The sequence below is a fragment of the Chinchilla lanigera genome, unplaced genomic scaffold (assembly GCF_000276665.1).
Source record: "Chinchilla lanigera isolate Chin_1 unplaced genomic scaffold, ChiLan1.0 scaffold00083, whole genome shotgun sequence".
Taxonomy (NCBI): Eukaryota; Metazoa; Chordata; class Mammalia; order Rodentia; family Chinchillidae; genus Chinchilla; species Chinchilla lanigera.
In genome coordinates this window covers 6,620,888-6,635,873 of record NW_004955484.1, presented here as the reverse complement: position 1 = coordinate 6,635,873, position 14,986 = coordinate 6,620,888, and the positions used below count along the sequence as shown (strand labels likewise).

Here is a 14,986-nt window from a genome sequence, read left to right as displayed (position 1 = left end):
CAGGATTGCAAGTTTGAGCCACGCTTGAGCAATTTAGTGAGGCCCTGAAAGGCCCTGGGTTCGACACTTGGTTGGGGTGCAGGGGGCATAGTGTGTGTCCACCACTAGAGAGTTTCCCATGGATAGTTTCACCGCCCTGGGTTCCATAGCCTCGTCCCTGTCTACCCCCAAGCTCTGAGAACTGCTAATCATGTTATTGTCTGAGCAGTTTCGTCTTTTTCGGAAAATAATACAGAGGAAAAGAATACATTGGAATCTTATGCTAGGAAGCCATTTTCAGACTGGCTTCTTTCACTTAGCAACAGGCATTTAAAGTTCTTCTTTACTTGTGCCTGGCAGCTCATTTCTGTTTTAATGTGGTATAATCAGCTGACTTTTTAACTGGTTGCTAGTACTGTGCTGTGTTGAGGAGGAAAAATATTTTTTTTTCTAAAATTTGTTAAACCAAGATTCTTCAGATGGAGAGATTGCTAAAATAAGCGGATGTATTGGGCCATTGCAGATGCTAATCAGAAAGAAAGGACTGTTCCCAGGGCAACCCTAGGCCAGAGCAGCAAGGTTTGGGGACTTCTGGAAAAATGTCCGTCTGATCCGCAAGGCCTTGGTATTGTGCAGTGAGCATTTAGGGGAAGGAAGGCATAATCTATTTACTGCGAACCCACATTGGCTGCAGAAAATGGGGAGGCAGAGGTCTGTGCTACCTGGAGTATCAGTATCTGGGGGACGGACCAGTGTTGTAGGAAGGAGTCTGGTTTATTTAGCACCAGCTCTGAAGAAATCAGAGGGGATGGCTCCTTCCAGCTTTGTTTCTGTGGACTCAGAAATGTGTATGTGAGAGAGAGAGAGAGAGAGAGAGAAAGAGAAAGAGAGAGACAGAGCAAGCATACTGGGTACTGAATCTGGGGCCTTGGCAAAGAGCTACATCCCTAGTGTGAAGGGTTTTCTGAGGCAGGAAGGAGGTTTAGAGGCTGCAGGCAGGGCAGGGGTCTTGGCAGTGCGGGTGTGTGTCTTATTTTGATCTCCTGCACCCCTTACTAAGGTCAACATCTTAATATTCCTCTGAGGCCTCTCTGTTAGAGTTTCAAATGCCAAGTAAGAGGGAAGGATGCTAAGAGCTTTGGAAAGGAAAACACGAGTAATCCCATGAAGGACACCTTCTGGAAGGGCTGCTCTGTCGCAGGATCACATGAAGCAGGAGATGGGAAAATTTAGGGTGGTGAGCAAACCTTAAGGAGAAGCAACTGCTGGTTGAAGGGTTTTAACATACATTCAGGAACGTGAAGGATTATTTTGTTCTTTTCAGGCTGTACGTTGTTAACTGATTAACACCCCGTCCCCCCAGCTCTGCTCCCTTCTGTCCTCTGGCCCTTTGTAGGTAAGTTTAGGACATCTCAGAATTTTGCTCTTATCACTGTCATAGTTCTTAGTTGGGACTGACACCTACAACAAAAGAACAAGAGAAAGATGAGCAAAAGTTTATTCATACACATATCTTCATATACATGGCAATACTCAGAGAAATCTGTGATTCTCCAAATGGTGGCTGTGTATTCAGGCTTAAATTCCATAATCTTCTGAATCAAAGAAAGAAGGATATAGGGAAGCAGGTGGTGGGAGTGACCAGGGCAAGCACAGCAAAAGGCTAGGTTTTGCTGTGCACATTTTAGACTCTGCCTTCTCTATTTAAGAAATCTTTAGTGATTTGGGGTCATCTTTTCTTCCTTATACTGAGGACACCCTTAAAAATGGAGATTTCCCTTGTAGATGTAAATTTTCCTTAAACAAGAGCAATTTAACTGTTTTCAGAGCTTCTTCTATAGATCCTTTTTCTCAAAATAATCTGCTCAAAATAATCCTTATTCCACAGAGGCATAGTTTGGAGAGACAGATTCCTGTCCCCCACAGTAAAAACTCAGGCTTCCTGATACAGAAGAAAAGGTCAGGTGACTCCCCGGTTGCACTCTGTGGTCCTGTCATGAGGTTTGAGGAGGTCTCTCAAAGAGGAGATGGGGATCTCAACTCACCCTGTCGAGTAGGTTCCTGATTCTTGTCATGGAAAGAGAATTTTGGGATGTGTCAGTGTGAGGTATAGGCGGATTTATTGTGCAGAGTTAGAAAGTAAGGGAGATGTTATGGCTTATGTCCAGATGTCCCCTCAAACCTCATGTAGTCATAGGTGGGGCTTTTTGAGAGGTGGCTGCATCTAGAATGTGTGATGGATTCATGGTGCAGTGCTAGGATTAATGATGCTAAGATTAAGGGTGGGTGATTAATAAATCAGTCCTCGCATTGTTTTGGCACTGCCTTAATCCCCATAGCCTGCATACAATATAAGGGACAGAAGGAGGCTTATTTTGTCCTTTGCTTGCTTGCTTTGCTACCTTCTGCCCACCATGAACTGTTTCTCCTCTGTGATGCCTGTCTGCAGTGCCACCCTGACTTGGAGCTAGTCAAATATGAACTGAAACCTCTACACACTGTGAGCTAAATAAACCTTTCCTGTTTTAACTTTGTGTATTGGGCATTTTGTCTCAGCAATGAGAGAAAAGTAACTGAGACCAAGAGTAGGAAAAGACTCTGGCTAGAGTAATTGGAGGGAAGCACTCTGATTCAGGGGTTCAGAGTAGCTGGCTCACAAATGCACAAGGGCAGCTTTTATGTTTTAGCTAAAGTGGTCCAGGGTCCCCTCTGTCATTATCTCAGTTCTGGTTTTGTAGCTCTGGAGGAATCCTTGTGGCTTGAGGGGCATTTTGGTTCTTTGGTTCTCATAAGATGATTGCTCTTGCTTGGTGGGTGGTGGTGGTGGCGGTGTCAGGTTCCATCATGTGGTCTTTGCTCCTGCTCCGGGAAGGCGATTCCGTTGTGGGCAGTCTGTGAGGCTCTGCATTTCCTGGAACCTGAGGTGTTTATGAGTCTGGAGACTTTTAGGCATCTATTCAGGGGGTCTGGAATTGGTTGGACATTGTAAGAGCTGGCAATTGCGTGTCCCTGCAAACTCTGGAAATTACTTTAGTTACTCTTATGTTGGCATTGTCAGACCTAAAGGGTGATAAGACATAGTAGGTAAATTTATGGCTAATAAACCCTGTAGTACAGCTACTCCTTAAAGATGAACACTCCTACACTTGTAGACCTAAGCAGGATCTGATCCAAAATGTTAGGATAATAAAAGAGACAAAAAAAAATTGACTTTCCTCGTCTCCTTTCTACCTCTCTTTAATTCTTCTACCCTACCTCAGGCAAGCCTGGCATCTTGTGTTTCTTTTTTCTCCCTACCACTGATAACCTAATAAAGTTAAATCACCAGCATAATGTACAAAATAATGAGACTGATGGGATAATCCACATGGGAAAATCAGGCTCACTGATTTGATCATGTTTTACATATTCCTGTTAGCATTTTCCCTTGGACATTTATAAGCAGCACTCACTGTCTCATCTCTTGCTCTGTAAGGAAAGAGAGACTTGCTATGCTGCAGAGGTACAGTAATCCAAACCAGTCCAGGGAGGTTATAATTATATGTGTCTCCACCTGATAAGTATCAGTCACATATGCGGCCCACTCATGGTTTTTGAATACATGCTGGGGATAGGGCACTGCTGAGGGGTCTGAGGAAGGTCCTGCAATGAAGAGACAAGGACCTTGGCTTGGCCTGGGCAGGTTCTTGCTATCTTTTTTTTTTTTTTTTGGTTTTGATTTTTTTCCATTGCCGGGAATCAAACTCATGATCTTGTGCAGGCAGGTGCTATGCCGCTGAGCTAAATCCCCAGCCCTCGGTTCTTGCTATCTTGTTGCAGAAAAACATTTCAGGACCCGCCCGTGAGAGGCAAAGGCAGAGTTAGAAAGAGAAAATAGGGAAGGAACTTCAGCTGGAGATGCTGAAGGGGGCAATGTTTTGATGGCAGAGATGAGACCAGCCATTCAACAAGAGGAAGGGAATAACTTTTAAGGCATCATTGAGGTGGACTAGGGTCTGGTTGATCATTACCTCCGTTCTGGTTTTGTACGGTGGCTGAGAAGTCCTTATCACTTGAGGGGGGAATCCAGTCTCCATGAGAAGACTATTTCTACCAGGGCAGTCTCAGTTCTGTGAGGCTCTGCTGAAATGCAAGGTGATCATAAGTTTAGAGAAATGACGGGAGACTTCTGGGTGCTCCTTGGTAGTTGAGTAAACCTCTTCTCTTGACATCCTCCATCTTGAAGAGGGATGAGATCCGTTACATAAACGTTACCATGTAATATATGACATTGCCAGTTTTTAGACGAACTTTCTCTAATTGATGAACCCAACTATATGCAGAGTTGAGCCAAGATCAGATCCAAAGTTTTAAAGTAATGAAGGAGAAAGATTCAAAATGAAGTTCAAGCTTTGTTCTGCTTTTAGTTATTCACTGGGCATCTGTAGACTCGAGTAAAGGGTCACTACTTTTTTTAGAAAAATCAGCTTTGAAGTCCCTGACTGCTTCAGAAGAGAACACAAATCATACTTTTTTATTTTAAAGAGAAAAAAAACCCCAGTCACAAAATAACAACAAAACAAAAACAAAACAGCTCAAAAACAATAAAAACGACACAGGATCTCAAAACAATATGATAGGAGTTAACAATAGTTGTGATATTGCATATTGTTATCATCAACAAAGTTGTCAGATTACCAGATGTAAGAATGCAAGGTTGATCAAACAATAAAGACAATAAATTAATAAAAACCATTAGAAACGATATACAGCTTCACTAAACAAGATGGTAGGAATTCAACAATGGTTGTTATAGTGTGTGGAGGACCTAGGCGACTCTTCTTGGAAGAGGAGCAATTACCTCCATTTTGTCTGAGCCTGGCCCTCTTTTCATGCACTGATATGAGCTGGCTGGGACTTTTCCTTATCCCGTCAATTGGCTTTAAGCAATGCATATTGGTCTAGCCCAGTTGTTGATGGTAGTCTTTGGAGATGGCAGATGTGTATCCCTGGACCCTCCATTGTTCCCACGAGTGAGCTGGGATGAGCTGGGATGTGTGAGCCAATACTGTCAGCTGGGATCGAGCCTTAGAATAGAGGCTATGGCTTCCTGGGGTTTCAAAGTTTGCACATCAGAGCTGAAACACTGACCCCAAAACATTAGATATATCTCACTTGTCTTGTGCAGATTACTCTTTCTGCATAGCCTTCTCTCTGCATATGGCACAGGTGGTTTCAGGCCTCCTACCTAGCCCAGTTCATGGCACTCACCTACTTCCCACGGTTCTCACAGTCACTCATCCTCAAACCACTCCCTTCTTCATGAATGAATAAAACCTGGGTTCAGCCTTGGGTCGAGGCCTTTGTTCCTGATAGCCATCATCATGGCTAGATTTAGGACCCCTTGGCTCCCTATGACTACAAATATAGCTTAGTGTCTTTATTCTCGCCATGGGTTGCACTGGAAGTGGTACATTGGAATTAACTTGATAGAAATCCAATAACTTTTCATGGGATTACAAATACAGACTTCCTGGGTCACGACAAGGACTGGGAAGGGCTCTCTGCAATATTGCACATTGTTGTCTTTAAATTAGTTGTTCAGATTACCAGATATAAACACGCACAATTGGTCAAGAAAAAACCCCACAAATCATGCTTTTTTGTTGTTGTTTTCATTACTGATTATTGAACTTAGGGTTTTTGTACAGAGTTACATCCCCAACCCTTTTAAAAAATTATGTTTTATTTGAGTCAAGGTCTTGCTAAGTTCCCCAGGTGGGGTCAAGCTTGTGATCTTCTTGCCTCAGTTTCCTAGAGTGCCGGGACCAAGCCGTACTTTCACTGAGCGAGTAACATAGTAAGGGTCTAGGAGTATGTTGCCCTCTATCCCTGTGGTGATCTTTGACTATCTGAGTACCAATCCGTATACTGGGAAAAGACTGATGAACAAGAATGAACTTACAACATCCTATTGTAAACCACACAGAAGCAACAAACAAACAGCTAGCATAATTTAAGTCCTTGCTTTGATCATGTATCGAATCCTAATCCTCAACGCGATGCTGTTAAGAGGTGGGACATCTGGGAGATGACTGGATGAGGCTTTTGGGTTTGGTGCCTTTTTGAAAGAGGCCCCATAGAGTTGCTGTACCCCTTCTGCCATGAGAGGATACACAGAAGGTACCATGTATGAGGGAATGGTTCTCCCTTGACCTTGACCTTCCCAGTTTCCAGAACTGTAAGCAATATATTTCTGTTGTTTATAAATGATCTACTTGATGGTGTTTCTGCTCCGTGCTCTGAACAGAGGAAGACACACTGGAAAGTGCCATGGAGAAAAAGATAAGGCACTGTGGCTTTGCATGTGTGTGAATGCAAACGTGTGCTAGGAGCTGGGTTGCAGCTCTTTGGCTGCTAGGTTTAGGGCTAGGCTTTCTGAGGAGAAGACATTTAATTGGACGAATGGTAGGCAACAGCATGAAGATCTGAAGATCAACAGAGAAGCAACAGCAAGTGCAGCACCCTGGGCTGGAGCAGGAGTTCTGGAGGAACTAAAAGGAGGTGGAGCGGGTGGCTGGGGAAAGCAGAGGAGACAGCACAGGGGAGTCAGGCGGGAACCTGAAACCTGTGATGAAGAGTTTGGGGTCTAAATATATCGGGGCCAATTCACTTTACCCAAAGAGAAGTCTGGCCTTTACCCTCAGCTTCTGGGTGTGGCCTCTAAGTGCTTGGACTGTCCTGCCTGATAAGTGTGTCGTTGTTTATTTAGGGCCTTTGGGCCACACTGGATAGTTCAGCAATGTTATTTACAGTGGGGGCTTTGGGCTGAGCAGCATTAGCCTAATCTCTCGCAGGTCTGGAGAGTAGAGATCAGCCCTTGCTGTGGGCAGCCAGCCATATCTATGTGGCTGAACCCCAATGAAAACTCTGGATACCAAGGCTCAAGGAGCCCCCATTTGGCAGTACACCCACATCACTGCTGGGGGATGTTAGCACTGTCCTTGACTCCACTGGGAAAGGACTCTGGAGGCTGTGTGTGTGGAACTCTCTTGGGTGTGGGCCCACGCTCTTCTCCCCATGGCTATATACTAATCTCCACCTGCATACTTTCATTACAATGAACTATCACCAAGACTAATCAGGTTTCATGGGTTCTGTGAGTTTTTGTAGCAATTTATTCAACATTAGGGTAGTCTTGGGAACTTCTAAATTTGTAGTCAGAAGTGAGAGTCATCTTAGACACTCCTTAACTCTGCAGTAGCTCTTGGAGTTTAATGAAGGGAAGAAGAAGCTTTAGACATCACTGCTTCATTAGAATGATACTGTTGGGGCTCAGGAAAAGAGGTGGTGAGAAGTGAGTAGATAAGAAGCAAGGGTTATTGACTAAGGTGACAGTATTTATTGATGAATTGCTTGTCATATTTGCTATCACAAACAGGTATCTACGACTAGAAGATAAACCACACTATTAAATAGCAACAAGTTTTAGGTTGTGTTACAGAATGATTTGCTGAAAAAATCTAGAAAATTCTTCTGGAGGTTTTTAATTAAGCCCTTGGAACTCATCCTCTATTTAGGGATATATTTTTTGAAAAATATTTGAGGTATTGTGAGTATTCACAGACTTTCCAGTAGCTATTCTCTTGGTACATAATTCAGAAATTATAGTTGAGGAAAATCAGAGACTACTTGGATTTCAAACGTTGAGCCTGCATTTGGAAGCCAGTACTTCCTCTAAGGTATTTTGCCATGGTGTCACGCCTTGAACCCAGGACATACAAGAATTTCATGAAACATAAAAATGAATGCTAATTTGGAGGAAATGTGCCCAATGTCCAGCTGTAAAATGGCATGTATAATGTACTAGGTGCATGTTGGCAGAATGAACGAATAAATAAATGGCATTTGAACCTTAGGCTGTCTTTCTAAAACTAAGCATAGGGAGAACTCCCTGGATTTTGATTAAGTTTTCAGACAAACAGGTTTGTTTCTGATAGTCTGTCCTCTGAGTGAAAGTCTAAATTTTGGCTCAGCTGAAAAGAACCTGATGTGATGAATACCAATACCTTTGCTAATCTAAACCTATTGCTTTTTTAAAAAAATGGAAACAATATTTAACAGACTTACTATACCTGCAGCAAATTCTGCTGAGTACCAGGACCTAGGCTGGGTACCAGGAACACAAAAGTAAATTACAAAAGTATTTACAAAAGTAAAGACGATATCACCCGTAGGCTTGCCAATTTCATGCCAGTTTCACCCCTTCCTAAGCAGGGAAGTGGAGGGAATGAGGCTCGGTTTCTGATGGACAAGACATTTCTCTGGGTGTCCAGACCCATGTGGCACGTGAGGACAAAACAGAAAACAGGAGACAAATGTGCTTAAGTTACCTTTTATCCCCATGGCACGCACTTCCATATTGAGCAGATAAACAAGATCAGGCATTCAAGGGAATAGACAAGCAGTTCTTTTCTAGTTAAGGACATAAATTTCATACCATTTCTTAGGAGCAGAGGAAAACTCTTCCTGAAACTTCTCCATGAATCTTTGCTTTTCTGCTGTATCATTCTTTCCATTTCTAGGTGCTAGTATTTCATTTTTTCATATCCAGGACCACTCTGCTCTGCTCTACCTGGCTCTGGGCCTTGGGAAGTTGAAAATGTAGAAATCCATCATCCTTGTGAAACCTCCCCACTCAAGTTCTTCAGGGGAAAATAAAACAATGAACTTGTGCTCAAATTGTTTTTAATCTGTAGAGTGGCATGGAAAAGTCTTAATATATCTAAGAGGAGAGTGTAAGAGTTAAATCCAAAGTGCCCTCATGGGGGGAAATACAAGTCATATCTGCTGGTGAGGAGATGCTGGGATGTGGAGGGAGGCTGGGCTGGGTGGCCTGTCACAGTCGGTTTGTACTGGCCTCTGTAACCTACTGTAACATTCTTACGTGTTTTCTCTACTGGTTCATGTCACTTTCTAGCTTGAACTTAGCCATGGTGGGAACATTTATACCACAGAAATTGGCAGACACTACAACTGTGGGATCGCTCCATTCAGGGCTGGTTGTTAAACATTGGCCAGCACCCTGTGGATATGGGGAAACTGTGGTTCTGAGAAGAACTTGAAATAGCAAAGGGAAAATTGTCTTGGCTAAGCTTAGACAAGGTGGTGGTAAGGGATAGGCGCACGTGCACACGTGTGTGTGTGTGTATGTGTGTTTAGAATGATGTAAAAGTCAACATAGTTGGAGATAGGTGAAACCAATGAGCATGAAGATTAAGAGTGGGGCTGGAAGATAGGCTAGGGGACTTTTTGTTTGGTTTTTGAGATAGGGTCTTGTTATATAGCCAGGCTGGCCTCAAACTTGCGATTCTCCTGCCTCAGCCTCCCACGTGCTGGGTTACAGGCATGCACTCCCATGCCTGGCTCAAGTTCAGAGTCTTGAATGTCATATTATTCATCTTAAATGCTGGGCTAAATAACTCTTTATACTCCAACTGAAGGACAGTTGGGAGCTGTGGAATGTTATGGAGCATGAGAAGGAGGTGGTCACAGAGGATGTTCTAATTTGCCATCCAAGACTGAATCTCGGAGTCCTCTGAGCCTGGTCCTTAGCTCAGGTCCTCCATGGACAGTCACTTTCCTAGTCTTCTACTCCTAATTCACAATTGCTATTTACTTCATCCCTTCATTTCCATTGCCTGTGGACACTGAGACAGAAGAATGAGGTTCCCATCTTTAGGAGGCCTTCCCCAGGTCCCAATTGCATTTTTGGCACTTGTAGTGGTACGAAAGGTGAAATGGATCTAATGTGTCTCTTAAATGATCAGTCAGTTGCCCCAGGGCACTGATGGGTTCATCCTTTCCTGGCTGAGTTTAAAGGTCAGGACCCACTCAGATCATAAAGATGAAGAACCGGGCTGAGCTCCTCTCACTGTCTGGGCTCTGGCCAGGGAGTTCTATGATGATGCAAGGCCCATTCCTTCTCTGGAGTTTCTGGAGATGTCATATTAATTGGTTTGCATCATCTGGAATCGAAGCATGGGCAAGGTATTGCGGAAATGAAAAAGGGAAGGAAGCAGTCGATAAATCATCCTTTAGGATGTAAGTTGCCATGGTAAGTGAAGAGTTTTGATTTTAATCTATGCAATGAAAATTATAATAGCCACTACTTCACGGTGCTTGTTACACAACAGACACTCTGTCAGACCCCCTACAAACTTGAACTTCTTTGTCCTTTGGAATAACTCTATAATTGCCCAATTTTACAGATGAGGGAACTGAGGCAGAGAGTGATGAAATTTGGGTCCAAGGCTGTATAGCCAGTGAGTGTCAGACCCAGGAATCTGCAGGACTTTCACAGACTGCGAGACTGATCATGCAGGGGGAAATATTCTTTCTCATGAAAGGCTATAAAGAAAAATCTAGGTGGGGATGGATATGAGCAAAATAGAGTACACATACTGAACTCCCCCAAACCGTGAAGCTAGCGGAGAGACGGGGCAAGGGTGGCGAGCATGATCCAAGTATGTTACACGCATCTACGAATCTTCCAAAGTGAAACCCATTAATCTGTAGACCCAATAAAAAAAGAGTGAAAAAAGAAAAAAGAAAGGACTTCTGAAATTGTATCACCAGTCAAAACTGGTGCAAAGTATTGCTTTGCCCATTAATAGTTAAATGTTTGTGAAGACCTAGATCTGCCCTTTAAGTGTGCTATTCTAGCTTGAAACAGAGTGGGTAATGATTCCCTAATGAAATCTCTTTATAAAAATGCTGGTTGAAATAGAATATCCACTTGAATAATATTAAAATGGATTTATTCAAATGTTGTATGTGCAATACAAAATGGAGAGCACAAAAACCCCAAAATCTTGTGGCTTTGGTGTATATATTGAGATGCTTTTCCTCATTACTGTGGATCAAAACCTGCGGTGGAGAAAACGTCACCTTTTTAAAATTAAAAATATTGTTAGGATTGTGAAGCTGGGAGACTATGGTTAATTTTTAACAGCATGTCATTGCTCTGTCCCATGGATTGTAATTGGTGTGAGTTCACCTGAGGATACAGTGTAATAACCTTTTCACCAGAGACAGAAAGAATGATAAAGTGAACACCCCATGGTTTAGGTGACCATTTAAGTCTCTGTCTCTCTTTATAAAGCAATCTATGCAGTCTCCTGCCCCATTTATGTTTTCCAAAGCTCTTTCGGTCATTAAAAAATTAATTACTTTAAGGCATTATTTTCAAAAGGGTTACAAATAAATTGCCTTAAAAATTAGACCTCGGTTTGCACAATAATAGCAAGAAGATAAAGTGTTTCTATCACATGTAATTATATTCAAACTAGAACACAGTTGAGTGTGATTTAAACTATACACTAAGATTTTTTGTTATTCATGATTTAAAAGCAGTGTTGGTAATCTACTCCTTCAGCACATTAACTAGTCTTCTGAAAGTTATGTAAAGACAGAGAATTTTAAGAGCTTTGCAAAAGTTGTGGATTAGAAAAGTATGCTAAACCAGTGTAGCACTAAACATTATATGTTGTAAATAAAAACAAGCATAACCTTTCTGTGTTAGCACATTTAGCATGGGACTTTGCATATGGTACCATCAAATAAATCATGTTGCATGAACAGATAGATGGCTGGAAATGTGATGGTTAATTTTACGTGTCAACTTGGCTAAACCATGGTACTCAGATATTTGGTCAGCATTCTAGGTGTTTCTGTGCAGTTTTTTAAAAGAGGAGATTAACATTTAAATCAGTAGTTTCTGAGCAATGCAGATTACTCTCTGTAACATGAGGGGTCTCATCCAAGCAGGTGAAGGCTTTAATAGAAAAAGCAATGACCTCTCCCTAAAAGAGTGAATTCTGCCTCCAGACTGCCTTTGGAGTGGAGCTGAAATATCACCTTCCTTGGGTCTGCAACTTGGCCTATCCTACAGATTTTGGACCTGTCACCCTGTCTTTCTCTTTCTGTCTCTGCCTCTGTCTTTCTCTTACACACACACACAGACACACACACATCCCACATTCTCTCTCTCTGTCTGATATGTTGTTCTGGAAAACCCTTGAATAACACAGAATGATCATTAACTACATATGATAAATACAATTTTATTAGAGTTTGGAAGACAAAAATGCACTGTTGTAAAAATCTTCTGTTGAGATGAACATTAACTTGGTTATTACCATTAAAAAAATGAAACTGATTTACTTCAGTTCATAAACCCACCCCCATTTCTTTATCACAGCCTTTTCATGCCCCTTTTCCAATCTTCCCTTCCTCCTCATGTGTTTTTGGGTTTATTTTAACTGGAGTCTTTACAGGTGTTGGTGTTGGCCCCATTATTAAAATTTATTTGAATCTAAGGCCTAGGAGTTTCTTTTTGCATGAGTACATGGAGCTTTACCTTGAATAGCATTGGTGACCTTGAACAAATTGCCTCACCTCTCAGTCTTATCTGTTAAATGATGTTAAAAGTTAACAAATCCACTAATTTATGCAGTCAGATTTAGAGGAGCATTGCTAGGTCTTTATGGAGTGTAGCTTAATACTGAATTTTATTGTGAGTTCAATAAGGCCAGCAGTAATTCTTTTGATATTTGTTACCTTGAGTTCAAGTTGTCTAGGTGTGATTATAAATTAGAAAAATAAGAGAAAATAAAATGAAGCTTGTCTATTTATAGACATTTATGATGACAGAAGAGGGGAATTCAGGACAAAAATGATGCATGGTAGTAGAACTTGAGACCCAAGACAGAAATACAGAGAACAGTCATGTGGGAGTTTTAGGATAGGAGAGGGAGGGAGGGAGAGGAAGGGAGAGGGAGAGAGAGATGGAGATACCATCTATGCTCTATCTTGTGTATGTTATTCTCTGTTTCCTCAAGCAAATTAAAAAGGGAAAAAGGAAACTTCACCATGTATCTGGCAAATCAAAAGGAATCTTTGTTTAGGGGATTTCCTTTTAGCCCAACAAAACTAGATCTGTGTCAATTGGAGTTGTATTGGATGAGTAATAAATTACAGAGTTGGACGAAGTGTTTCCTTTCCATGTAAGCTGGTATGATTTCTCATGCATAATTTGAGGAAATGTTTCATGGGGGTAAAACCTTTCTACTGGGACTTAGATACATTATTTTAATTCTTAGAGTCAGTTGTTTGTCTGATGTAGGCATCTTTACAGCATTCTTGCAGTTGAGGAAGTATTGATCAGTTTGTCAGCATTATTGATCTTTATTCAGCATCAGTGCTCCTGAAACCAGTGCAGAGATGTCTTTGGGAGAAACATCTGCCCTATAAAATTTTTAAAAACTACAACTGTGACTATCTATTTTCATTATTTTAAGTGCAGTTCTTTTTGGCAGCCTGGTACCAATGATGATCTCTTTGAATCCTTTGCAGTCACGTGATTTTAAGATTCTTTGCTGGGGTCAGCTTTGTCTCACCTACTACCTACAGTCCACTTCTGCTTCCGGTTGGCAGGGTTCCTGTCTCCTGAAAGTGGTCACCTCAGTGGGTGCAATGGGGAAGTCAGACTTTCGTACCCCCAAGGCAATCTCCAATAGGATTAAATTCAAAGGGTTTCAAAAGCTGCACTGGTATTGCCGGATGTGTCAGAAGCAATGCTGGGATGAGCATGGCTTTAGGTGTCACTGGATGTCAGAATCTCATCAGAGACAAGTATTGCTGGCTTCAGAAAATCCTCAGCAGTTTATGGATTATTTTTCAGAGGAATTCCATAATGACTTTCTAGAACTTCTCAGGAGATGCTTTGGCACCAAGCGAGTCCATAACAATATTGTCTACAATGAGTACATCAGCCACCTAGGGCACATCCATATGAATGTGATTCAGTGGGAAACGCTGACTGACGTTGCTAAGTGGCTGGGCAGAGAGGGCCTGTGCAAAGTGGATGAGACCCTTAAAGACTGGTATATTCAGTATATAGACAGGGACCCAGAGACCATTTGCTGGCAGCTGGAGCTAGAGAAGAAGAAATAGGACCTTGATGATGAAGAAAAACTGCCAAATTTATTAAAGAACAAGTGTGAAGAGTTGTGGAAGGGAAGGAGCAGGAGGCCCCTGTCTTTACAGAATGAAGCTGAGAAAGTGATGAAGAGAAAGTTACATTTAATCTGAATGAAGGAGCATGCAGTTCAGCAGGAGCAACATCTTCCAAATCAAGTTCTTTGGGGCCAAGTGCACTGAAGACTTTCCGGAGTACAGCACCAGTGAAATGAAAAGCATCTTCCCAGAGCTCAGCTCAGCCTAAAGAAAAGAAGAAGAAGAAATCTGCGCTTGATGAAATCATGGAGATTGAAGAGGTAAAGAAAAAAACTTCTCGAACAGACTATTGGCTACAACCTGAAATCGCTGTGAAAATTATGACCAAAAACTTGGAGAGAAATACCATAAGAAAAAGGGTATCGTTAAGGAAGTAATGTTGATAAATATACAGCTGTTGTAAAGAAGATTGATTCTGCAGACAAGCTGAAATTTGACCAGACTCATTTAGAGACAGTAATTCCAGCACCAGGAAAAAGAATTCCAGTTTTGAATGGAGGTTTCAGAGGAAATGAAGATACCCTAGAGTCCATCAGTGAAAAGAGTTTTTCAGGAACTATAGTCATTGCAACCGGCCCTTTAAAAGGATGCAGAGTTGAAGGAATTCAATATGAAGACATTTCTAAACTTGCCTGAGTTGGAAAATTTATTAACAATGAATTAATATCCTAAAGCATCACATTGGTGTTTACCAAAGTATTATGAGACTACTGTGTTAGAGTGTTTCTTTGTATAAAATGAATAGACTTATCTAAATATTATTGTATAGGTGTTTAGCGAAATTTATAGAAAATTCTAACTATGTCTCCTAAAGTATCAGTTTTGACCTTGTTGGATTTTGTATAATTTTGAACTTGTTTGTTTTCTTTCTTTGTGATATTTCTTTGATGATTTTGTATCTTCATTAAAATATTGTAAAGTGTTTTATATAAGACAATTTAGAATCCTA

At 41.5% G+C, this 14,986-nt stretch overlaps 1 pseudogene; it reads left to right on the top strand.

Moving 5' to 3' along the window:
* The first annotated feature begins 13,494 nt into the window (after positions 1-13,494).
* Positions 13,495-14,673, top strand: LOC102020915 (annotated as a pseudogene).
* Positions 14,674-14,986: the final 313 nt, after the last annotated feature.